Here is a 23845-nt window from a genome sequence, read left to right on the forward strand (position 1 = left end):
AGGCTCTAACATGAACGTGCGGCAGGGCAGAACCAAAGCGTGCCCCACAGCCGCTTCCCGGCACGGCCTTTGTTGGCGCTTGGGGCGGACGCGCCTGGGCCCGCGCCCGACCCAGGCCGCGGTGGGCGGGAGAGCGGCGGCAGCGCGCGGCCCCTTCCCCCCGCCCGCGGGGCTGGCTGGCGGGAAGGGCGTTGCCCGCCGGTGCGTGCCCGCGCGCAGGAGCCCCGGGAGCGCGCCCCGTGTCCGCGGCCCCTCCCGGCCGTGCTGGCGGCTCTCCCCCTCGAGGCGCAGCGAAGCCTCCGGCGAGGCCAGGCCCGCACTTGCCGTCGGTGGGGGTAGGGCGGGGCGGTGCCGTGCCGGGGGGCCGGCGGTGGGGCGGAGCGGGGAGCGGAGCCGAGCCGGGGTTTCCTGGCCGGGCAGCACGGGCGGGGCGGAGGAGGGGGGGAAGGTTAACCGCGCCCAGGCTCTCGCTTCCCGATGGCTGCGGGGAGCTGAGCGGGCACCCAGCGCGCAAGGAGGAGTCGAGACCCAGCGACACCCCCCTCCCCCGCGACTCTCTCCTTCCGACTCGGCTCCCCGGCCGGCGCTGCTGCCTTCCCGGGACCCGCCGGGCAGAGCGCGGGCTGCTCCCCTTCTCCTCCGCCCCCTCCTCCTTCTCCTCCGCCCCCCTTTCCCCTCCCCAGGCCGGCGGGACGCGGGCAGGAGCCGCGGGCGACGGACGTACCGGCCCGGTTAATGAGCAGCGGCCGGAAGGGCAGGTAACCGTCTGAGGGGAGAGAAAGCAGCGGGAGTGGGGGTGTGTGTGTGGGGAGGGTCCTGCAAAAAAACCCCTTTGTCGCCCTCCTGCGCCTTCCCGCCGCCGCCCTATTCGCCGAGCCCCCGGCTCCGTCCCGGCCCCACCCTGAGGCCATCTTCCCGCCGGCGGCGGCCCCAGCTCCCCCCTCATCCCCGGTTCCTTCTTCCCTTGCGCGGCTGCGCCCGTCCCCCGCTCCCCTCCCCCGCTCTTCCTCCTCGCTGCCGCACTTCTCCTTTTCCCTTCGGCCTTCCCTTCCGCCTCTCTCGGTTCTCGCGTCGCCTGGGCACCGGGTTGGGCCACCCCTGCGCTCCCCCTCGCTTCCCCTCGCCTCCCGCCGCGGCGGTGCCCTCCTGCTCGCCCACCCGTTCTTCACGGCCCCCGCAGGACAGAAGGGCGGCTAATGGTTTGTCCACCTCTTAGCATGGCGGGGTTGGAAATAGCCCCCCTCCCCCGCGCTTCCCCACCTCCTCGGTGCTCCAGCTTCCCCTAAAAAAGAAGAGTGTTTGTAGCTGGAGGAGGAGGAGAAAAAGGTGGGGGTGGGACTGATTCTCTCTTGAAGGCTCTAAGGCGAAAAGGGAGGAGACCTTGGATCTTGCGGGGTTCCATTTTTAATTATAATTACGCTCTAGTGGTCTCTGTTAGGTGGTTTGAGGTGTGTTCTGCTACGCGTTGAGATACAAAAAGCGAGTTTCCCGAGCGATCCAGTCGGCAGAGGGAATATTTGGCGAGAGATTCAAGAGGGGGGAAAAAAAAAAGCTATGGTGTGTCTGCTGTAATGGTGGAAAACTGATTAAGAGGAGACGGGGGTGAGACAAACAGGGTAAGACTGCTGCCAGCAGCCCCCAATCCAGTGGAGGGCTCGCAGGGTGGGTTCATGCTGTGTATCCTGGGGGAGGGAGGGGTAGAGAAGGTTTTGTTCTCTTTAAATTCAGACCCGAGGATGGATTTAAGCCGCATATTTGTTGTTCCCCAGTGTATTACGGTGCTGCATATTTTTGTGTGCCCGTAGTAGCAGTAACGAAGATCATGGAGGGTGTTTTCTCCTCGGATATGTTAACAATATTACTTCAATTCCCAGCTGCTTGTTGAAGGGATTTCAGTATTGCTTTTGGGTTTGGTTTTTTTTTTTTTTAATCTGCATGAGAGATACTGAAGGGGATGGATTTTTAATTCTACAGCTTTGGAGGAAAAGAAGAGGTGTGGAGTCTTGTATGTAAATAGGAAAGAAACGAGACGTTTTATTTAAAACAATCCTGTCCAGAAGAAAATCGGAATGATAGAGAGGTTGTTGCAAGACATCAATTTATCATTCCTGAAGATGAACTGAAATTTTAACGAATGTGATATTTCATCGTTCTCCCAACGGAGTGATGGTTGGGACTCGTTTGGAAGAAGGCATCCTTTCTAGGATGCCGACTGCCACGTTATTATGTATTGTCTGCACAGCAGAAAATAGGAGGAAAGGGCTGTAAATGGAAGGCTGAAGTGGTTATTGGAACAGCTTTTCAGACTAGGTGGCTCAACTTGGGAGAGGCGATGTAAGCCTGGGAAAAAACGAAGGTTTTAGTGCTGTAAAATATCTGCAGCTAACTGCGAGAGATCTAGCCTGTATTTCAGGCTGTTCTGCTAGGCACAGGGATGTGAATCAGGACAAAACGCTGTCGAGTCGTATGTGAAATACATGTGAGAAAACGAAGATGATGTGTTAATCTCTCAAGTCCCTAAATGCAATATATCGGAGTTTTTTCGTGGCTTTTTCTCTCTTGTGTGCTTTAGAAGAGGAGAAAGAAGGGGGTGATAATAGTGTAGTTGTTTTGGTGGCTGCAGATTAGCCAGGGTGTGTGTTTGATTTTCTTTTTGCTGTGAATGAATGGATCTTTCTGTGCCTGGGCCCAATAGCTGCAACAAGATGGCGTTTGCAGCAAGGCAGCTCTCATTTTTCAACTCCTCCTCACCACAGCTTTGCCAAACTAGATCTTATTTCGTAATTGTATTTTAGATTTACTTTCTCATTCTCTTTGCTTTCTTCTTTGTTTTTTGGGGATATGGGGTAGGAGGAGCGTTTGGAAGATCGTTAGAAGAAATCTGTGGTGGTGTTTTTTTTTTTTCTTTTCCATTTTTTTTGGTGAGCTTCTCCAGATAGGAACTAGGTGGGAGGAGTAAATAGTTTTATTGAAATGTTCACATAGGCTCTTCCTGGATAAAGGAGTGACATGATTTTCTTTTTTACCTTGCAGTGCTTGCTTAATACCATCAAAATGGTCTTGGCTCTTCCTAAGCCTGTTGCTGAAAAACGGTATTTTAAGCCTAGAGCACAGGTATACAAAGACTGCTGGGGCTGTGTGCTGTTGCTGGTTCTCTGCTAGCCAGGTAGTCGTCAGCCCCTGTACAGACAGTTACCTTGCTGTAATACAAAAGAGTCTCCCTGCTGCTTCAGAATGACAGCAATTTGTGGAGCCTTTTAAATCTGTTTTTGACCCGGAATCGTTGTCATACTCTAGGTAACTCTTCTTGTTCTGGGAAAGAATAAGGAAGGTTTTGGGGATATTAAAACAATTCTGTGGCTTGGAAGTATTTAATTTTAAAATGACGTCACCAATTCCTAAAGCATTTCCCTGTGTTTTTTAGGATCTTTTAAAGAAAAATGCACTCTCAGCTTGTAAGTTTGATGCCATTTCACTGTAGTGCAAGGCTTCTTAGGTAGCCTAAATAAAATAGCTTGGTTAATATTTGATATACTGTACTCAGGCTTAATATAATACACTTCTCAGCAATAAAAATAAGAAATGGTTGTTATGTATCCTGTATTCAAATGACCTCCAAACCTTTGGTAGTACCAGCCTTTGTAGTACTGTTTATCTGTGACTTAATGTATAATCAGTTGTTTGTTAGTTTATTGCAGTAGCCCAGCTGTACTTCATAAAGAAGGAAGCTGGGAAGCAGAAGAGCTCATTTGCAGTTGAGGCTTGTGGTATTGTGGGGTTTTAAAAAAAAACTAAAGGCCAGAAAAGAAAGCAAGCAAGCTGGAATTAGCTGAATGCACTTTAAGCCTTTAGAGTGTCAAGGATAATTTTGCAATCAGGAATACTTGTCCAATAAACTATTAGTTCCATTTGATGGTGCTTTTAATGTGCTGTTGAACTTAAAACTAGTTGTGCAGGTTTTTTTAGTACTACTGCTTTGGCCTTTCAGGACAGAATCAGGAAGGAGTAGAGTGGAGTAGGATTCTGTCTTGAGTAAGACAAATTGCATTTATCCTTTTTTAGTCCTTGCAGCTGCCAGGTCAGTATGTGGCAAGCATCCTGCCGTGAAATCTTCAGCAAAGTTAGAATTCCATGGTAAATCTTAGCAGATTTTAAATCATCTCCTGAAATCTTGGGGAAATCTGAAAATGTGAGGTGTAGACTTAATGAGATTTTCTCTTGTGCAGGTAACCACTAAGGTTGTGTATAAATAGAGAGTGTGTAAAATTGTGTGGCGTGATTTTTAGTATCATCCAAGAACAAATACTCTGTGGCTATTACGAATTGTAAAGCTAGTAAAATTAAACTAATAGAATAAGAAAATCCTTCAGTTGCTTTCAGAATCCTTCAGTTATAGCAGAAATACAGATTTTTTTGTGTTTGTAGGTTGCCTTTTTCTGAAATGAAGCAAGATGATGTTGGCTGCAGCATGTAATAACTTCCTGGTGCTTTGGAGGCTTCGATTTGCTCATGTGGAAAACGACTACAACTGTTTCTTCTTGCATACTTATGATTTCTCAATCGTGTGAAACAAGATGCCAGTTCAGATGAAGCTTGTGTTGCTTCTGTAGGCTTTTATGCTGTAGCTAGGAATGTTAAGGAAGTGTTACATTCAGCTGGTTTTGTAGTTACTGCAATAAAAAATGGAAGTTGCTCTCAGGGAGACCAGCAGTAGATTTCTCTTCTGTGTGTCGGGCTCAGCTGATGTTCTAGTCGCTGAATTGGATTAAATTCTTACTGTCTGTGGATTTTGGCTCTCAGCATTAGTGGATTGGTAATTGATATTCTCAATTTTCATATCCAGTTTTAGCCATATGGCACGCCGTATTGTTGCAAGATTTGCATTTAGCGCTAGGTCGTTACTCGCAAGTTGAAACGAGAAATCCTGCATTCAAGTGGTGGAATTGTGTTAAGTCAGTTGTCTTTGCAGGCTCTGATGCCTATGTTCATGCCATTGTTTTTGGTATGTATTCTCTTACAGTACTTTGCTCGTTGTGTTGAAGGTGTATGTGGGGGAAATCTAACCTTGAAAGCAAGCAGCTTGTGTTAATGAAACCTTCCTTAAGCACATGATTGAAGATAAAGAGGACTACTTTTTTTTTTTTAAGGGAGTCTTTTGATTGCTTGACTCCAAATGAAAAGAATACATATTCCATTCAAAATGTTTTTTTTCTCCCCACTGATAATGTTGGAAGTAGTGTTAGCTGAGGTCATGATAGAAAACAAAAATCCCCCCAAGCCCCTCTGTTTCTATTTAACATAGTATCTCAATTTATTATTTCTTCCCAGGGTGTCTAGTGTGCTGGGGATTTTGTGTGCATGGATTTGTTTTTCACCAAACAGGAATGTATGCAGAATCCATAGATGCTTGAGCCAACTGGTAGTTCAGCTGAACGTTAAGAGGTTTTTAAAAGCTTTGAGCTGACTATGAGAGGTACCTTTACTTTAGATGCCAAAATACTCAAATTACTGTGGAAGGCTTCCTAGTAGAGAAATATGGACACTCCAAAATAGGTTTTGAAGTGGAATGCTGCATTTTTATTAAAGCATTAGAAGAATTTTAAGTAGAGAGAAAGGAGCTGGTTAGCCTAGGAATAAAAGTACACATTTAAAAGTATTTTTGGGAACATAACAATCAGATGTTCTTGGCCTGTTTTTTTTTTTAGACAGCTGACCTTCTAAAACGTGTTCTTCACAATTAGTGTCTTGTAAGACTTTTAATTTGTATTAAGGGTTTATGGCATTTGTTAGAGTTGTAGACAGTGTGTTAGGATTTGTTAGTCTCCTGAAATACAATTAGATATTTCTGCCTCATTAGAAGACTGCATCTGGAACCTTGAGTGTACTAGGCACAGGGGGTGATGTTTGCCTTGCCCAGTACATTCTTAGACATCCAGGAATCTTCTTTCTTGAACCTAGCTAGACAGGAATGACATGACAATATTCATATATGCCAGCTGGAAACACCTAAGATACAGTGTTGCTTGCTTGTATATCTTACTCTCAGTGCTACTGGGGATGCTGTAATTGGATGTCTGCACGGTGATTTGCATGTGTAAGCCAAAAAAAAGTAATATTTTGGGGAACATCATGGAAATGTAATTTGTGGGGAGACTTGAGAATCATTTCTTCAGATTCTCAGTGCTGGGCTGTACACTCAATTGTTTGGATCTCTTAAGTTTAATGTTGCAGAAAATAAGGATCACGTACGAAATGTTACACAGTGAACCTGGTTATTGATATTTTAGTTCACGAGGGGCAAGGCTATGACAAGATACAGGAGTTCAGTGCTTGAGAACCCAGTTACAAAGCAAATAGTTCAGTTGTTCAGATGTTTTAAGTCCTGTTGAAATCCAATACCAATAACTATAGCAGGCTTAAAATAGGAATGCATGAGAAGATGTTGCAGATGTTCACGGGGCCTGGCTTTAGGTTACTGACTGGGTTACCCTCTGTCAGCTGTTCCATGGTAGCTATCCATGCCTGCATTCTAAGACAGATGCAAGGTTATTCAAATAAGCATGGACCTTTACAGGGGGAACCAAATTCATCTCAGTGTATCAAACTCAATGGGAACATAAGGGATGCACGTAGAAGACTTGTGGGTCAGCAAATGTTGGCAGTTTGCTCACGAGTCAGAGCCTGTTTTGGCTCATGGACCAGCAAAATCCACTGGCTGAACCAGGAGCTCAGATTTTTTTTAATGTGATTGAATGCTTGGGTAGAATTGGTTTTAAATTATTTTTTTCCTTTTTTTTTTTTTTGTCTAAGAAATTGTTGAAAACAAGGGGGTTTGTCCTTTGCCACTGGCTTAGGAAACAAGAGCTACAGTTCTGTGTGGCAGAACTGAGGGGTTAAAATTTGATCTTCCTGTGCTGTGCCTGTTTTGGAATCCTAATAATGGATAAGTGAAAATGAGGCTGAGGACCTGAAGAAGGTGATCTGAGGGAAACTGAAGGAGACAAGATAGAAGGTGGCTCTGTAATTGACAGTGGTAAAGATAGGCTGAATCTTCACATTATTTTCAGAGATAGTATATAGGACTTGATGAGGGGAAAAACTAATAGCAGGTAATGCAGGGAAAGGAGAGTGATTAAAAATCTGGTTGCCATTTTCATGTGGGATGTAGTTCATTTCTGTTAGTTTGCTTCAAGCTGCTTCTATATAAGAGTTAATTGACTTGCAGATAGCTAAATATTTTCTGTGTTTTCCTGTACTGATCTGAAGAAAGTTTGCCTGAAATGTCTTGCCAGTTATATTTATCATGTTTCTCTCAGATGAGAATATTTTTGATGTCTTCTTGAAAACTGTAGTACTGCTTGCCAGCACTCCCAAAAAAGGAAAATATTAATTATCTGTAATTAGATGGATTAGATAATTTTTTTTGGTAGCTTTATGTAATGCAGTCCTATATTAAAAACTGTGTAAAGACTTTTTGTCACTATTTTCAGCTTTCTGTTTCCCCCACACACACTAGCAAAGGGGGAAGGGATGTGAGTAAACCCAAAATATTTCTCTGCTCTACCAAAGTAGTTGTGAATATTTTACCAGTTTAGGTATCAGTAATGGTTTTTCTCATCCTTATTACAAAATCAAATTGTTTTGGTGACTGAATGAGAAGGTTTGTGAGGCTTTCTATATGACTTTCAGAAAGGCAAACACCTACCAAGTTGCTATTCCTGACAGTTAAGCAGTGGCTTACATCTGTGGTTTGTTCTTTTGGGCTTAGATACAACAGCTGATGCCAGTCATCTTCTTTATTTGCAAGAAACACAAAGTTTCTGTTTAACTACTGCAGGTGAGCTGTGAATTCTGTGTATCTTTCCTTTTTTTACTGCTTTTGTGAGCTGTCTTGTGCTAGGTTTAGGAAACCATCTTAAAAGTGTTCAGTACCACGTGCTTTGTGTTTCTGCTGGTATCTTAGGATGTACTGAAATCTGTCAAGAAATAGAGGCTCTCTAAAATTATTTACAAACCCGTGTAGTTAGCTACAAGCTGAGTGTTTTGTTTCATTGTTGTGGAAGGTTAGGGGGGAAAAAAATGCCAGCACTGCTCTGAGATAAGAGTTTTTGATTGTGCATTTTAAAGATGCAGTTTTAACTTCTGTGGAAAGTGGAATGTGTGCCTGGTATTAATGGTGGGTGCTTTGCCATCAGGACTTTCTCCTTGGGACATTTGTGGTAACACAGGGTATATTTTAGGGGACTGATTTTGCTGTGGGTTGCTGAGCAGGCTGCTGAGCTCACCCATGTTTTTGGAGATGATGTGGTATGCTTGTGTCTGTTTTATGCTCGTATCCAGATGTGCCTCGCAAGCTACTACCCGAGCTGTTGCTGTCCTTTTGTAGTTGGTGGGCAATGTGTTTGTCTTCTGGAATTGAACAAATTGAACTGCCCTGGTATACTCTCTTGTGAAGTTGGAACCCTTTGTATTCGATCCAGCTGTTTGAGGGATTTACTGAAACAATTGAGGAATAGGAAGGTGAGTCAAAACTCTAAGGTTAAATGTGTACAGAAGATGGTATGAATGTGCTACCTTTCTTGATGTGCAGGGATCTTAAAAGTTAGCAGTTAGCTATCTTCACTGGTGAAACTTGTCAGGCTAGGCAGTACTCACTTCATAAACAGGACTGACCAGAAGTCCCCAACTTATTTTTGAGTTTGCTGTGTGCAATGCTGGTATTTTCTAGTAAGATCTTTGTGGTGAAAACTAGTGCAGTTAAGTCTGGTTTTGCCATATAAAGTTCTGTTACACTTAAGTTTATTGAAGCTGTTAAGCTGATATACCTTGATTAACACCAAGTGGTTCAAGATATGTGTTGAGATTCCAGCAGTGCTATGTTCAAAACAAAAAAGGGAAACTGTATCAGTCTGTAAAATACCATGGGGTACAATTACATAATGTCCAACTTTGTATAGCTTTTGTTTCCTGTAAACATTGATCAACGAAGCAGGCCTATACATGCTTCAAGATGCTGAGGAGAAATCTGTTTGTGATCCTCTTGGATTTTTGCTTGTTAGTTTTCCAAAGTATTTTCTTCAGCTAGCCTGACAGATGTGTTTGGAGGGTGCTGTGGTAATTTTTTCCCCCTCCTGTTTGTCTAGAAAAACAAAGCAGATGTGATAGTCTGCTGAAACCTTTGGTACTCAAAATAAGACTCTGCTGTGCTAATTAAAGAGCTCTCTTTGTTGGAACATATGTTTGATATTCCTGTTGCACATTCTTTGTGAGGTGGTAGAACACTGAAGATACACAGCTGTCTGTTTAACAAAGGTGGTGTCTGTACAAAGATCAATGGTTTGTTCGATGCTTATGGCAATTAATTGTGCTTCAGGTTACCAAGGCCTGGATTTCATTACATGTTCTTAGATGCTATCTAGTTAGTGCCTGAAAACTTTGTGGCACTTAATAGATAATATTTTGGTTGGAAGATTGTGTAAATCTTAAATAATACTGAATGGGAACAATTTAACAGATCGCTAGATCTTGACATGGTACCATGTCTTTAAAGGATGCCTAAGATGTTAGGGGAGATTTTTTTCATGTATAAACCCCCAAATTTGTCATAGAAATTTCAGGCAGTGAAGTCAAATTGGTTAATTCAGTTTATTTTCTTCCTTTATTTGTCTGCCTGTAGATGATAGGTGAAGCTTCAGAATTTCAGGAAATGGTTATGGTTTGTCCTGCAAAATGGTTCACTGCTGGTACATGGAGAACTTGTGCAGAACTTGCCTTTGGGGCTTTGGTATCTGAGTGCAATAGCTCACAAGTGTGAGTACTTGGGCATCTGATTGTTCAGTCTCTCATTAGTCTTGAATTTGATGGTACAAATTCAGGGTATCCAAGATCTATTTATTTAATGATTTCAAAAAGAAAGAGCTGTATCCTTCTAATCAAGTGGATTACTGTATCTTGAAGAAAAGGAGAGATTGTCTTTAAACCACCAGAAGCTCAGAAACACAGAAAATAGAAGGCAATTCTTGCAAGCATTTTGGAAATCCTAGGCAGGTCTTTAGATGTGAGAAGATGCCCTATAGTCTTCATGTTTGCTTCTAGGCTGACTCTTATCTCTTCTGTTTAGCTCCTAGTGGAAGATGGAACTCGCATGAAATCAGGCATTGGAGAATCCACTCTTTGTTTGCTGCCCTGGGGATGAAATAGAAAGCATTTGAACAGATTTTTATCGAGATGAGACGGGATGTTAATCTGTGGCACCGAGCTGGCAGTGCCTACCTGTTTGCCTGGATACCTACCAGAGAATTCAAGATTTCTCAGTCTAATTTATCCTGTAGTATTTTTTTTGTTCCATATCCTTACTGTTGTGAATTGAACTCAGAGACAGGCTCGCTCTGGGGAAGCCAGTTATTGCTGCCCTCTGTCACAAAAGGTAGCTGAGACATCTGCTGTTCAGCAGCTGCTTTGCCAGCTCACTGCTTAACAGGTTAAGGAAACCAAGATGGGCAAATAAATAGTTTATTGCCGTGCACCAAACCTGTGATAGTTTAGTTTCTAGTTAATGAGCAGCTTGGCTCTTAGAGAAGATGAAGGAACTTAAAAAAGCAAGCCGAGGTGGAAGGTAGAGATGGAAACAACAACTGTGCTTTTCTGAAGTCAGAATCCTTAATGTGCTGTGTAAGATGGAAGTGGCCTGTCTTCAATGCTCTCTCCCCTTCTGTTTTCAAAGGACTGAGCTGATACATTTCAGATAGTGTTTTCTGTTTTTAAAATAACCTCAACCACCCTCCTCTCAAAACCTCACAAGGATGGCGTCCTGGGGCTCCAAATTATAAATGCAGCAGTTCATGTTTAAGAGGAAAACTGGTGCAGAACCTTCAGACTTAGAAATTTCAACTAACCTGACTGGCCGCTGGCTTTGTTAAACAGTATTTGCTTTTTTGACTTTGTTTTATGTGTATCTTTACTACTTAAATGGAAGAGATTGTCTTCTGATGTGTTCAGTTTTGTCTTTTTTCATTAATTCTTACCCTGGCTTTTGAGCTAAGCAATGCTGTATTTGTTTCCTTTTTTTATCATATTTCCCCCCCTTTTTTTTTCTTGATCACCTAATCAGATGCATACTATCTACAGAGGACCAGAACTGCTGCTTAAAGACTAATGCCAGAGGGCTGGTGCAGTACAATGGAAAGAAGAATGTCCAAGGGTGAAAGGGAGAATTTCCTCTTGTACCTTTGTGCCTTCTGCTGTGATACTGTCCCTGAGTTGTACTTGAAGTTTACCTTTCCTATCAGCATTGTGCATTGTTGCATTGTCTGTTCCCAGTCACAGTTTCTCAGTCTAATGGCTTCAAGGTCTCCTGTGCTACTCCTCAGTCTGTCAGCCTTGCTTTTCTTGTTCTGTTCTGCTGTACATTAGCTTACTTGGTATCAGCAGTACATATCAAAACACAGAAATTGCTGGGAGAAATCAATGAGCTACTGGAGGCATAATCATTGCTATCAGAACTAATGGAGCTGCTTGTACATTGATTAAAGATGGTTTTTGTTGATTGTGGGGCTAGAGAACAAAGTCTTGCTCAGTCTATTTTGGGTAGAAAGATTAAAGAAGTCATGACACACTGAATATCTACTGAGTATTCTTTTAGCTGCTACCTGCATATAATAATACATTCTGTTGATTTTTAAGGTCCATTGAAATACTTCTTATCTTCAGTCTGGTGCTGGGAAACAGGGATTTCATGATGTAACTTAACTTCTAAGAGTGTTCCTTTAGTCTCTTACTGAAGATCAGTTTGCTGTTTGAACACCTAAATTCTGATTTCAATTCAATATTATTCTTATTAGTTAGCTGCAGCTGGGATAAGATCTTTTACCAGTTGTGAAGAATGCCTTTTTTTCTTTTCAACAGATAGCTGCTGAGTCTCAGTACCTTTGCTTCTATTGGATTGTATTATTATTTTAAGAAGAGCTTAATACAGTAAAGCTTCCTTAGTTTCTGAGAGCCATTCTGAGTAAGAGCAGAAAGAAGAATCCCTGTTACTGAGATGTTTTTTAGGATTTGATCTTAATACTGAAAGACATTTCGAGTGGAAGTGTTGATCTGTATGGTAAAGCCCAATTCAGTTTGGATAGAATAGAAACGATCTCGCTGCTCCTGGAAGCAGAATGCATTTTTCATTAGTGTTTTGAGGGCCTCGGTGCAGCGAGACATGAGCATGTGAGTGTCTCAATTAAAGACTGTGCCTACATGCATGGGTGAAGGGGATGCTTTGCAGAAGCAAAACTGTCCATAAAAGACCACATTAGATCTGTAAATGTCTCCCTCAGCTCAAGAATAAGGATGTGTTGATTTGATTGACCATTTCTTCTAATTTGAAATGGTTTGACTTTTAAGGATGTAAAAATATTGCTAAATGTAGCATTCTGTAAGTTGTGTTTTCCTTTTTTAAAAGGGTGTAAATAGGAAGCAGCTGATTCTCCTTTGACTCAGTTGACTCTTTACTAGCTGGCATATGTAGAACGAAATGGATGATTCAGCTTCTGTTGATAAAATAGCTGAGCTGAAATTTACAGAAATACACTACAATAGCAGGAATTTTTGCTAATTTTCTATGTTTCTGCAAGTGCAGAGTCTTACAGGTTTTTGTTAGGTTTTTCAAGGCTGATCTGGGTTTTGTTTCTGGGTTTTGTGTTGTAAATAAGTGATCCCATTGCCCATTTTCTCCTCTAATGTAATAAATACTGTAGTGAAGATCTTAATGTGCCTACTGATGTCACAGAGGTGGCAATACCTGATCCAAGGCTGAGAAGATGGTGCCAAAGCAGATGTGTTGGCAAGCAGAGATGAGAGAAATACCACTAAGGCTTTTGGAGAATATTTGTTACTCTCTTACACTTTAACCCTAAACTGTAGCAGTTGATCCCCTGACAGATTTGGCTGTGATCTTTGGGATTTTGGTGACAGGAGGTGGTGTAATCATTACCTACTTCAGTGCCAGGCTTTGCATCTGGCCTTTTATTTGCTTGTCAGCTCAGTGCAACATGATCTAGTCACATGCAGTGCTCTCCTCAGCACCTACCCAGAATTATTTGGAGAGAACTTGAGCAGAATATCCTCATGATAGTGGAATATATCAACTTTCTTGAATATCTTCCAATTGCAGAAAATGGGCTGAAGACCTACTGGAAAATGGGTATAGCCAAAAGTGATTTGTAAAGAGCAGCCTGGAAACATCAAGCATTCAGTTTGTTAACTGTATCTTAACTGTAGGCATCTTCTTCAGTTAGGGATTGCAGACTTATTTTGATACTTGAATAAATGTTTCTAATGTCGACTTTTTGGTGGAAGAAACAAATGGTTCCATTTGCTGTTTTCATGATTCTGGCACTGATTTGTCACATGGGGATGATGTGCAAACCAGGCCTACAGCAGCATGCTTCCATTTCTAGCTTCTAGGAGAAAATGTGTTGTCTATGACTTGTGTTCTGAGCTGCCCTGAGCCTACCACCTATAGATGCAACTCATCTGGATGAGAGATCACACATCCTCTGGAAAGATAGCACCCTGATACTGTGGCATTACTTTAGGTTCCCTGGAGAAGAAATAATGGATTTCTTGTTTCTGGGCTGCTTTTTAGGTTGTTTTTTTTGTTATTTTTTCAGCTTTTCTGCAAGCAGACTGCCAATAACACTTCATGCCAGACAGCCTTCCTATATCTGACTGATCTGTGCTTAGTTTTACCCTGGGTTTTTTGCTCTTAACACTTCTAAATCCAAACTATGAAACTTGTTCTCATTATTAGCAGCTTTCCAGATAGATCTTGCTATGTGTGCTTTCCCCCCCCCCCCCCCCCCCCCCCCTTGTAAGTAAAAGCCTTAAGCATTCCTGGTGCTAAAGGGCTTATATGAAAATATGTATTTCCTCAAAAAACCCAACCAAAAGCCCAAGAGAGTAACTTCAGCACAATTCCAAGGGGATATAAATAGTTACTGTGATTTAAAAATAAAACCCACTGGAAGGAACAATACTATCTGGACAAATGGCACAAAGCCTTGTGCTAAGAGGGTTTGGTTATTTTTTTAGCCAGTAAGAGCTATGTTTCTTGGTTGTGGAGCTTATGAATAGGTGTGTGGTGCCACTGAGAAGGTGAGTCTAGCAGTGTTTGGTTATGTATTCTTAACCTCTATAGCTACCTCTGTTCAGGGCAATAAGTCATGAGAAATATGGTGTCAGTGGTGGTATTAAAGTGGGGCTCTCATATCCCTGTTGTGCTTGTGTTCTGCCCTGTTCAGGTTAACAGATTCTGGTCAGTTCAAAAATGGTGTGAAAATGCCAGCATTAACTGGAGGTTAATAATAAAAGTTCGAGGAAGCAATGGAAGATGACAGTTGAAGTAAAACAACTATTCAGTTACTGTAAGGCTCTGCAGATAGAAGCATCTAGTACTAAATGCTTAGTCATTTCTGTGGTGGTTAATTAATAGTAATATATTCTTCAGCGCTGCTTGGGTTTTGTTTTTCAGTCTGAAGGGAGATGTCTAGTGGTATGTGATAACAAAATTGCTTGGGTTTGGAGAATAGGACACTTCATGAGGTGTCATTTTTCAATAGCTTACTGTTCTGATAAGTGTAGCTAGAAATTCATGCATAAGCAGTTCCTAAGTTTTCCTGACTTACTGGAGGTGTGGGAGTGGTTTTTAAAATGACAAGTTCAGGAAAGAAAATGACCAGAAGCATCCTGTGTGCCTCTTCAGAAGTAGTATAAGCATACAGATAATTCTGAGCAAAACAAGACAACCTGAGAGTGTTGCTTTGAAAAGTCATAATAAATAAAAGCTTGCTGAAAACTTACACTAAATCAGGATTTTTTGTTACTTAAAATGCAAGCTTCTGACGCTTGTCACTTAACAGGAACTGTTGGGATGCTCTTAAATCTGACTTTCTTTCAGAGCAAGGCAGAAAGGAAGAGCTGTAGCTAGGAAACCTTTTGATTTGGGTCGCTGAGGTAGCAACAGTTATTAATATCTGTGAACTACTTCAAAGATCTCCCAAGACCCCTCTTTTAAAGTGTGATTGCAAGCATTTGGCTGTAGGCATCTGTTAAACTTGGGCTAATCAGTTCTTTCATTTTTTTACCCACGTTCTCTGCAGTACCCAGAATTAAGATTTTTTTAAATGATGCACGTAGCTTATAGATGCATTTAGGAGGGATTAATGAAGTGACCTGTTACAGTCCAGCTTCTAATGCTTAAATATTGCATCAGTATGATTTTTTTTTTATGTAGGTCATGGGATTAGCATCAGGAAATGTGACATTTTGGCAACGTAGGGATGCTGTCTGCCACGAAGACAGCTTGAGTTTGGTCGTTGTTGGTGACAGAAGGATGCAGGCTATTTCACTACAGAGCTGTTTATTGCAGACATGTGTCTCTGCCGTGATCTTAAGCATTGTTGTCTGCTGATCACTTCTATTTTGAGAAAGTGGTAAATTATCCAAAAGGATTATTTTTGTGTGTTAGGTGTCAGGAGTGGTGAAGTCTCAGGTCTTGGAAAACCCAGACATGCAAGGAAAAGCTAGCAGGTTCTGCACATCTAGCTAGAGTTTGACTTGCAGTAGATGTGTTGCTTTGCTGTGTGGCAACAGCTTCTGGAATATTGAGGCATTTGCACCCAGATTTTTTTATTCTTAAATGAGTTATTCTGTGACTCTTCTGAAGCAGCCAGAAATGCAGTGTTTCTCTGATACTGTAATTAAAATCCAAGATGTCGATTGTGAAACTGTCTACTGAATTCTAGCTTTGCGTGTTCTTCCAAGGTTTCCAGATTTATTATCTGGCTTCTCCCCTGAATATTCTAAAAGAAAAGCCTTTTTTTCCCTTTTCCACCCCCCCTTTTTTTCCCCCCCTGAGTACTGGTAACTATGGTGGGATGGGAGTCTGCTTTTAACAAAGGTTTTTAGATGCTTGTGTTAGCGCAGGTATCCTGAAGGGTGTTTTTATTATACACAATCTCTTGGGTGTTAACATCAGTGACCCTTGCAGAAAGCTGCCTGGTTACAGTGAGACCTGTAAGTCAAGAAGTGAGCTATATGTAACAATGAGAAGCATTTGTGACATCACTTTGTTCAGTTGCAGATATTTTTAGTGCGTGCAATTATGATTTTGCGCTTGCACACTCGGTCGAAAATGGAAATTTGTGATCTCTTTAACCAGCTAATGCAACTGTTGCATAATGAATATTAACACTCATCGACCTGCTAGCTGCTTGTTTTGTGTGCACTTTCCATACTAATGTATGGAAAAATGGCTGCTGAGCACAGGGACTGCTTTAGCTGGAAACTTGGCTGCTGCTTGTGCTGTACAATCGCCAACACCTCCCATAGAAGTGATCCAGACCTGCTGGCCTTTGACCAGGGAAGAGGTTTTGTACAGCTCCTTCAAAAAACTTAATCCAGAGTTGCCCCTGCTATGGTAATCTCTTCTGCAAACCTGTTGGTAAGGTACTGCTTGCTTTCCAAAGTTAATGTGCTTGGAAATTAGGGACACAGCAGATGATTCCCAGAAAGAAGACGTCAAATAAACAAGGAGTTGTATCCATTCACTGGAGCATATTTAGGTTGATGAATTTGTGATTATAATTTTGTACGTCTATAGCTGTCCTTCAAAGCTGTTGTTGTAGGAGGTGACAGCAAAGACTAGGCTTTTCCAGAATACAGATCTGTAGTCAGCAGGGAAAATCTGAGCTGATTTTAACTCTTGGAGAAGCACATACACATGCAGGTAGCAAAGCGTCCTTCAGGTTTCCATCTGTCTGATCCAACTGTTGATAGGACCAAGCCATCAAACTTGGAACAGGCTTTGGTTGTGGGAGCTTTTTTTTATATGCAGAGTAGTCTTTAGGCATAGCTTTAAATTTCAGACTTCTAATTACTGTTGCCTGGTGGCTTAATTGGAATTTCATGTTGTTGGCAGTGGTTTGGAAAGGTCGTGCAATCTCTTGGGTGTCAAAATAGTGTTCTGTGATGATAATCATCTCTGTAGACTTGAAGAAATAATTTTAATAAACTAACTTGCAATTCCCAGTCTCAACAGATGTTATCTTTGCTGTGTAGTTGATCTGTTAGAGGGGTGATAAGTGTTGGGTACCTGAACAGAAGCATCTACCTGCTAAATTAATAACAGTCTGCCTATCCACAGCTATCCTTGCTGTCTGTCATTGAATCCATAGGTCAAGAAGAAAAATGTGTTTGCACAGCTAATGGCTTTGGAGAGGGCTACAACAAATGTATTTAATCGTGCTTAATTTTGGAGAGTGATACAGATTTGCTGTGATAAAATACTTCTAAATGCTTTCCCTGTTCTTCAGAGTCTCCTTTCTTCCTTTGTTTTCCTTGCTTTCTCCAATCTCATGAAAGAAAGCTGAGGTCTCTTCTGCAGAAGTCATCTTTGTGTGAAGACTTGTGTTTGGTGGTGTTGGAACTGAGGTAAAATTTCAGGCTGGCTTGGCACCTCAGTGCAACTACTTCAGTATCTTTAAAGAAAGAAGTATTGAACTTAGAGCAGTTAGTGGGTGCCTGTAGTGGGGAAGCTTTACCCAGAAATGGCAATGCTTTTTTTGCCTTCTGGAGTTACTCAATTCTTTCAGTCCACACTGTTGTGCTGCTTTACTTGGAGCAGAAGGCTGTGGGAATATGGGGACACTGGGTACACCAACCATGTGTAGGGGCTGGTTGACCTCCAGGTGCTTTGGTATAATGGTTTACCCACTTGAACCGTGCTTGAAGTATTCTGTGGTACTTTTTGTTCTCTCCTCTTTTAGAAACTCAGGCTCTTGCTGTTGAGGACCTCAAGCAAAGCAGGGTTACAAGGGCTGATGAAGGCAGGGTGTATGTAGCTGGTACAGAAACGATCTTTGCTGACCCAGTGCTGTGATGCAGAGAACGTGTGGCCTGTAATTTTCCCATTGCTTTTACCAGGCTACATTTTAGCTAAAAATGGAAGCTTGTGGCAATGTAGGTATTTTTTCACTTGAGTAGCTTGTCTACTTTTGATCTTCAATGAGTTCCATCTTTAATGTAGATTTGAGACTAACTCGATTGGCAGGATTTCGTTCTGCAGGCATCGCAGAATGCCTTCAGCCTTTTGAACTGAAAACTTACCCTGGTTTACAAAACTAAGCTTTGTGGGGAGGTTTGGTGTTATGCTGCCTTACTTCTTTTGCAGGCAGCTTAAAGTAGCTTTTCTGGGTCTTTTGGGTTTTGTTTTTTTTTGCAGAAAGCATAGGAAATCTGCAACACTCCTCCTGCACTAATGAGGGTGCAGCACAGGACAGTAATGGTGTGTGGTTTTGCCTTTGCTGTCATATTCACTGTGCTGTTGGTGTTCTTGTATTTCAGGTAAATCTTTCAGAACCTCCTTAGATTTCTTTCTCTCAGTGGTGTGGGCAAATTATTTCTGTCAAGGCTTCTGAAAATTGAATATAGCTGATAGGGTGTTTTTTTTTGAGAACTTAAAATGGCCATGTCCTGTATTGGTGTCTAAGGGGGAGGTGGAGTTTGGCCTTGAAGTGCAAGTTCTGTGTTTAGAAGTGTGTCATTCTGACAGTAACCAACAAAACTGCTTACGCTGTGGTAGTTTCATAATCACAGTATTAAACTGTTCATCTATAAATGAGCTTGGATGAGGATGATCCATATCCTAAGTAGCTTAACCTCTATAGCAGACACTGCAGTGGTATGTAAATTTTCTGGCTAATAGTGAACTGTAACATCAGAAGGATGCATTTCATGTAAGCTCTTCAGTTGGAAGTACATGAAGTGGTAGTCTGTCTGAAGATTATTTCACTTGATTATGTTCTTGCTTCGTGTTTGTAACGATCTTCCACCGTCCTGATGCACCAGCTTTGAAGATGTACAACTCCAGTGTCCACTGGCATAGCCCTGGTGTTGCTGTCTGATAGAGACAGGTTGCAGATGTTTTGGATGTATAAGCAGCTGTCAGTGTTTCAAATCTTGGGGTGAAGATCTTTGTATCACAGTATCATCAGGGTTGGAAGAGACCTCACAGATCATCAAGTCCAACCCTTTACCACAGAGCTCAAGGCTAGACCATGGCACCAAGTGCCATGTCCAACCTTGCCTTGAACAGCTCCAGGGACGGCGACTCCACCACCTCCCCGGGCAGCCCATTCCAGTGTCCAATGACTCTCTCAGTGAAGAACTTTCTCCTCACCTCCAGCCTAAATTTCCCCCAGCGTAGCTTGAGGCTGTGTCCTCTCGTTCTGGTGCTGGCCACCTGAGAGAAGAGAGCAACCTCCCCCTGGCTACAACCTCCCCTCAGGTAGTTGTAGACAGCAGTAAGGTCTCCCCTGAGCCTCCTCTTCTCCAGGGTGAACAATCCCAGCTCTGTTCTGAAATTGCTCAAGATGTTTTTCTTTTCTACCTTGCTACATCATCAATTTGTATGTTCAGTCATTAGAGTCTTCCAGACTACAAGTGTGAGCTACTCAATGTGTCCATTTTTGCTCCTGTAGTGATGAGAAGTTGTAACTCTTCTAGGAGAGTGGCATGCTCTTGCTTGAGCTCATTAGTGGGAGGTTTATGTAACTTCTTTTGATAAAACAGGTATCTTGATATTTAACTGTGCTTAGAAAGCAGCAATACCTTGGGAAGAGCATTGAGCAGAAATAATTTCAGTGCTTTGAAAATGCAGATGGACTTCTTGTAGTGCAGTGAAAATGACAGTCCTTGTGTGAGGGAGAGGCAGAATCGTTTTGTTACACTCCTAAACCATAATGATACGGACTTCTGTATCGCTAGGGGAGGAGAATTAATGATCTGAGGATTGCAAGAGTTTTCTTGGAAAAAGATTAAAAGCCTCTTGACATGAGCAAGTCTTTTGGTTATGTTAGTATCATTAAAGCAGTGCCCATTTCCTTCGTGAAGACAAGCTGGCTCTTTAAGTTAGCACACAAAAAGCAGCCTGTGCTTTGATAGCATTTTAATTTCTGCTGGATTTGTTAAGGAGCTGGTGTTAATTGCTTTAATTATGTTAACTCTGGATTGTGCCTTTTTTTTTCCCCCCAGAATTTACATGTTTGACAGCAGAAGTTGGCTTTCTACTGCAGTGAGAGGAAATGTAAGTAGAGAAATAAGGTAATTTTCTACTGTTTGAGAAGCTCACACTATATTTAAGAAGTGGTTGACTTCAAGTTCTTAGCTGCTAATCTGTGCAAGCCTGAAGTACCTGTTTTCTGTTTCAGCATGTGTATTCTTGTGTCAACAGGAAGGATTTTAAAATGGCCAGGAAACCTGTTAAATAATAGATGTTAGTTCCTGCTTGCCTTCAGAAATGGAGCTGGCAGAGCAGAGGGAGACCGCAGATGAAACTGTTTCATCTCAGTGGGGCAGGCAACTGCAATAAATAAAATGATGAGAATAGTTATTCTCTCATGAATGAAAAATTACTTATCCTCCACGTTTGACAAAAGAAGGGCAAATTTCTTTTGAGCCAAGTGGCTCTTGTCAGACTGTTCCTTTCAATGTGTCAGTGTTACTTAAAGAGAACCTGAAAGATTCCAAGTTTATGTTCTTTGTAATTGTAATTATTACTGGTACTCTTTGGAACAGTGAAACCTTTGTTACCCTCCAGACTATAACTTAAAACGTTTTTGCCTGTTGTGAAGCCCCTTAGCCTGTGAGGAGCATTACCTGTGTGTTGTGTAGAAGGTATTTGCTCAGTTAAATTTATGATTTTCAGTTAGCAGATATCTTTTCTTTTTAAAGCAAGCAGCAAGCCAGTTCCCTTCTCTTTCTCTAAACCTGTTTTCTGAGGTGTCCTCTAATTAGTTCCCTTGGTCAACCCTAGACACCTCCAGTGTTCTTTTTTGGAGGAGCAGAAGCCGAAATGGAACACAGTGTTCCCAGTATAGACAAACCATTGCTTTTACTGAGTGGCATTCTGGTATTTTCAGGATTTTCTGTCCCATTTTCTATATAACCTTTTGTTTTAACCAGCGCAGGGTATTGATGTCTTTGAGCATTCAGTGCGTGTTCTGCAGGGATTTTTTTTCCCCTTCCAATGAGGTTTATATCACAGAAGCTTGTGTGACTGTACATTTGTGTTCCTGTATACCTTCCCTTTGATTTCTAACTTCTAAAATTACCTAGACCTTTCTTTTTTTGGTGATCACTGTATCTGGTGATGTGTGTACTTCAGGGTCAGGAAACAGCCCTTAATTTTTTGTCTTCTATTTTGGATCGTGTAGACAGGAGAGAGAACACCTCAAATTTCCACAAACAATTTTCATCTTGCTGTGTTTTCTGCTGAATAAAAGTCAACTAGGAGTCAATATATACTTCTGATTAAATAAAAAGAAGGCCCTCAGCTTTTCAAAGCCAATGTAATGTCAAAACATTGGAACTAGCAGTGGATTGTGTCTAATTCCTTTGTCATTGTAAAAATGTACAAGCTGCTGTGCATGTTGCTAATAGGATTTATGGTATCTAATAGATTAGCACAGCTTCATTTAATCAGATGACCTGCTATGAGACTGTCTGGGAGGCATAACATGAACTCATTATTAAGGCTGTAAAGTTTTGGTTCTCTTTTTGCAAATGATGTGTTTTGCTTTACTTCCCTCTGTTTCTTACACACTGGAGTGATGCTACTACCAGGAGAGATGCTGAAGGATCTAATATCAGGCAGCCTGTTCATTTGGGAGAGAGGTGACTTGGCAAACCTTCTTAGGAAATTGCTGTGCTTGGGTAATACTCTAACAACATAAATTTCAACCTCTCATACTAGACTTTGCATCAGCAGTGGCTTGGTAGGATTACTTCACTTGTTGGCAGTAGTAACAGTGTAGTAAAAATACTTTGTAGCAAAGTTTGGCAGCAAGGATCAGCAGTTCTAAATATTTGACCAAATGATAGTTTTGATTTCAAATCTGTGTTCTCCTAATCTGTAGAGATTGCTCACAGAACAGGCTATTTGGGAGGGAATGAAAGACTCCTCCTTTTCATTCTTCTTTATAGGAATGGTGTGAGAAAATGAAATATCCAAGCATTGCCTCACTGCTGTTACTGGTTACTTTGGGAGAGGAATGATTTAACCCAAGAATGTATATTTGGGTGAGCTGTGTTCAGCTCTGTCCATTTCTCTTATAAGGCAGGCAAGCCTCAGTTTACATGTAAATGTGATGGTGTTAATAACAGTTTGTTTCAGTAACTGAACTTAATTGGGTAAACAGCTTGAGCTCTGGAAAGGGCATTAAAGTTGTAACAACAAAATGAGTGGATTTCAGTTCTTCCTTAGCCTTTGAATTGTGCTGTCACTATGTTCTGAGTAGTGAGCTTTACCTGCAAATGAGAAATCTTGAGTGTATCTCCTTTTGCAGAAAGAATGTGGAAGGTTTTTAGATTTCATCAAGCTTTCTGTATTCAGTTCAAAGATTCTGAGCAGAGTTGTTCAATATGTAATTGATTGCCTGGACACGCACGACTTTCCTCTTGGATGGGAATATAGCTCATGGAGCTCAAAAAAAACCCAACAACTGAGATGTTGTTTCTTGGATGTGGTAAATCCTTTTGGCATAGTTGAATTGTCAAGTTTTATCATACTGGGACAGTAACAACTTAGGTCAAGTCCATTCTTGATTTGCCTTTGTGGGAAACAGGAGCAAAGGGACTCTTCTGTGGGTAAATCAGAAGAGATTAGAGACTTGGGGCATTTGGAGTAGTGAAGAGTAGTACACTGCCTTGCAAGTGCACATATTGTTGTCACTAGCAAGAAGAGAATTATCTACAAGGCATTCTTGTCAACAAGATTAGGGGGAATTAGAACAGAGACACTTAAGCACTTCAGCCTCTGGTAAGGTCTTGAGTGAGCTCAGCAAAGTGAATGTTATTCTGGAGAAGCTGTCTTCAAGAGCACAGTAGCTTACTCCAAAGAAAGGGAGGTAAGCATGAATTTGGCTGCTACTTATTTCTTCACAGCTGTGGTGATCATCTGAAAAAATGAGTTTGGAGCTTGAGTAGTGACTCCTTGCATGAGGTTTGCCTGATTTAGAGACCTAGTAACTTCTTTCAAAACCCCAGAAATAGAAGCACCATCCCTAAAGAGAGCTTGCAGTTTATTTTGGAAACCTTCTAATAAAATGGGGTTCAATGCCTTTGAGTATCAAACAGCCTGTGCTTGTTACTTCTGTGTCTGTAATATGAACAAATCTCTACTAAAAAATCTCATGTATTGAGTGAAAATTGTTAAAAATATTTTGTGGGTTTTTAAATGCATTTTCTTCTTGTTCTTGCTGTTGTAAGATTATTGTTGTGTTTTAAATGCTAAATGCCAATAAGCTCTGCTGATTTAGAACAGCTGACAAGAAGATGGAACCTTTTTTTTTCCCTATGCTCTCATATTTCTGCCATAAATTTAATTGCCTAAGACTTGGTGCAAAAGAAAGAGGAATAGCCAAGTTGGTTGGCTGATTGTCCCATAAATTTTGCAGCCTGCTTCAGAGAACTACTGTATTTTTTAAGCCTTTGGCTTCATTGGGATTTTTGTTTCCTGAGTGTTAGTGAGTTCAGTCATGTTGGCAGGAATTGGAACTTCCTGTTGACATTGAAACAACAAAGCCTACAAAGGGAATGTGGAAATCTGGTTTAAACAATTCCAGTGGATGCTGTCAGAAATGCAGTTCAGCTTGGACTTGCTTGTAGTGCATAGAGGGTAACTTGTAACCCTAAAACTGTATCTGACCTTAAGATAGAAACTTAAATCAAGGATTGTGTGTTTTCACTACTGTCAAGCAGTGGATATTGAATTGTATCCTACCCAGCAAGTGACTGAAGG

The 23845-nt window shown here is 41.6% G+C and overlaps 1 protein-coding gene across 6 annotated transcripts in view; it reads left to right on the forward strand.

Annotated features, from left to right (window-relative positions):
- The first annotated feature begins 399 nt into the window (after nt 1-399).
- GNB1 (G protein subunit beta 1) overlaps nt 400-23845 on the forward strand; it is a 40548-nt gene continuing 17102 nt past the window's right edge. For 2 of the 6 annotated variants that reach the window (XM_064171937.1, XM_064171933.1), the window contains exons 1-2: nt 401-758; nt 20080-20131. The gene's annotated coding sequence lies outside the window, so the exon portion shown is untranslated. Of the gene's footprint in view, nt 759-1058; nt 1200-1480; nt 1617-20079; nt 20132-23845 lie in introns of those variants that run through there. The other 4 variants (XM_064171938.1, XM_064171935.1, XM_064171934.1 and 1 more) reach the window with 4 other exon arrangements.

The sequence above is a fragment of the Pogoniulus pusillus genome, chromosome 36 (genome assembly GCF_015220805.1).
Source record: "Pogoniulus pusillus isolate bPogPus1 chromosome 36, bPogPus1.pri, whole genome shotgun sequence".
NCBI lineage: Eukaryota > Metazoa > Chordata > Aves > Piciformes > Lybiidae > Pogoniulus > Pogoniulus pusillus.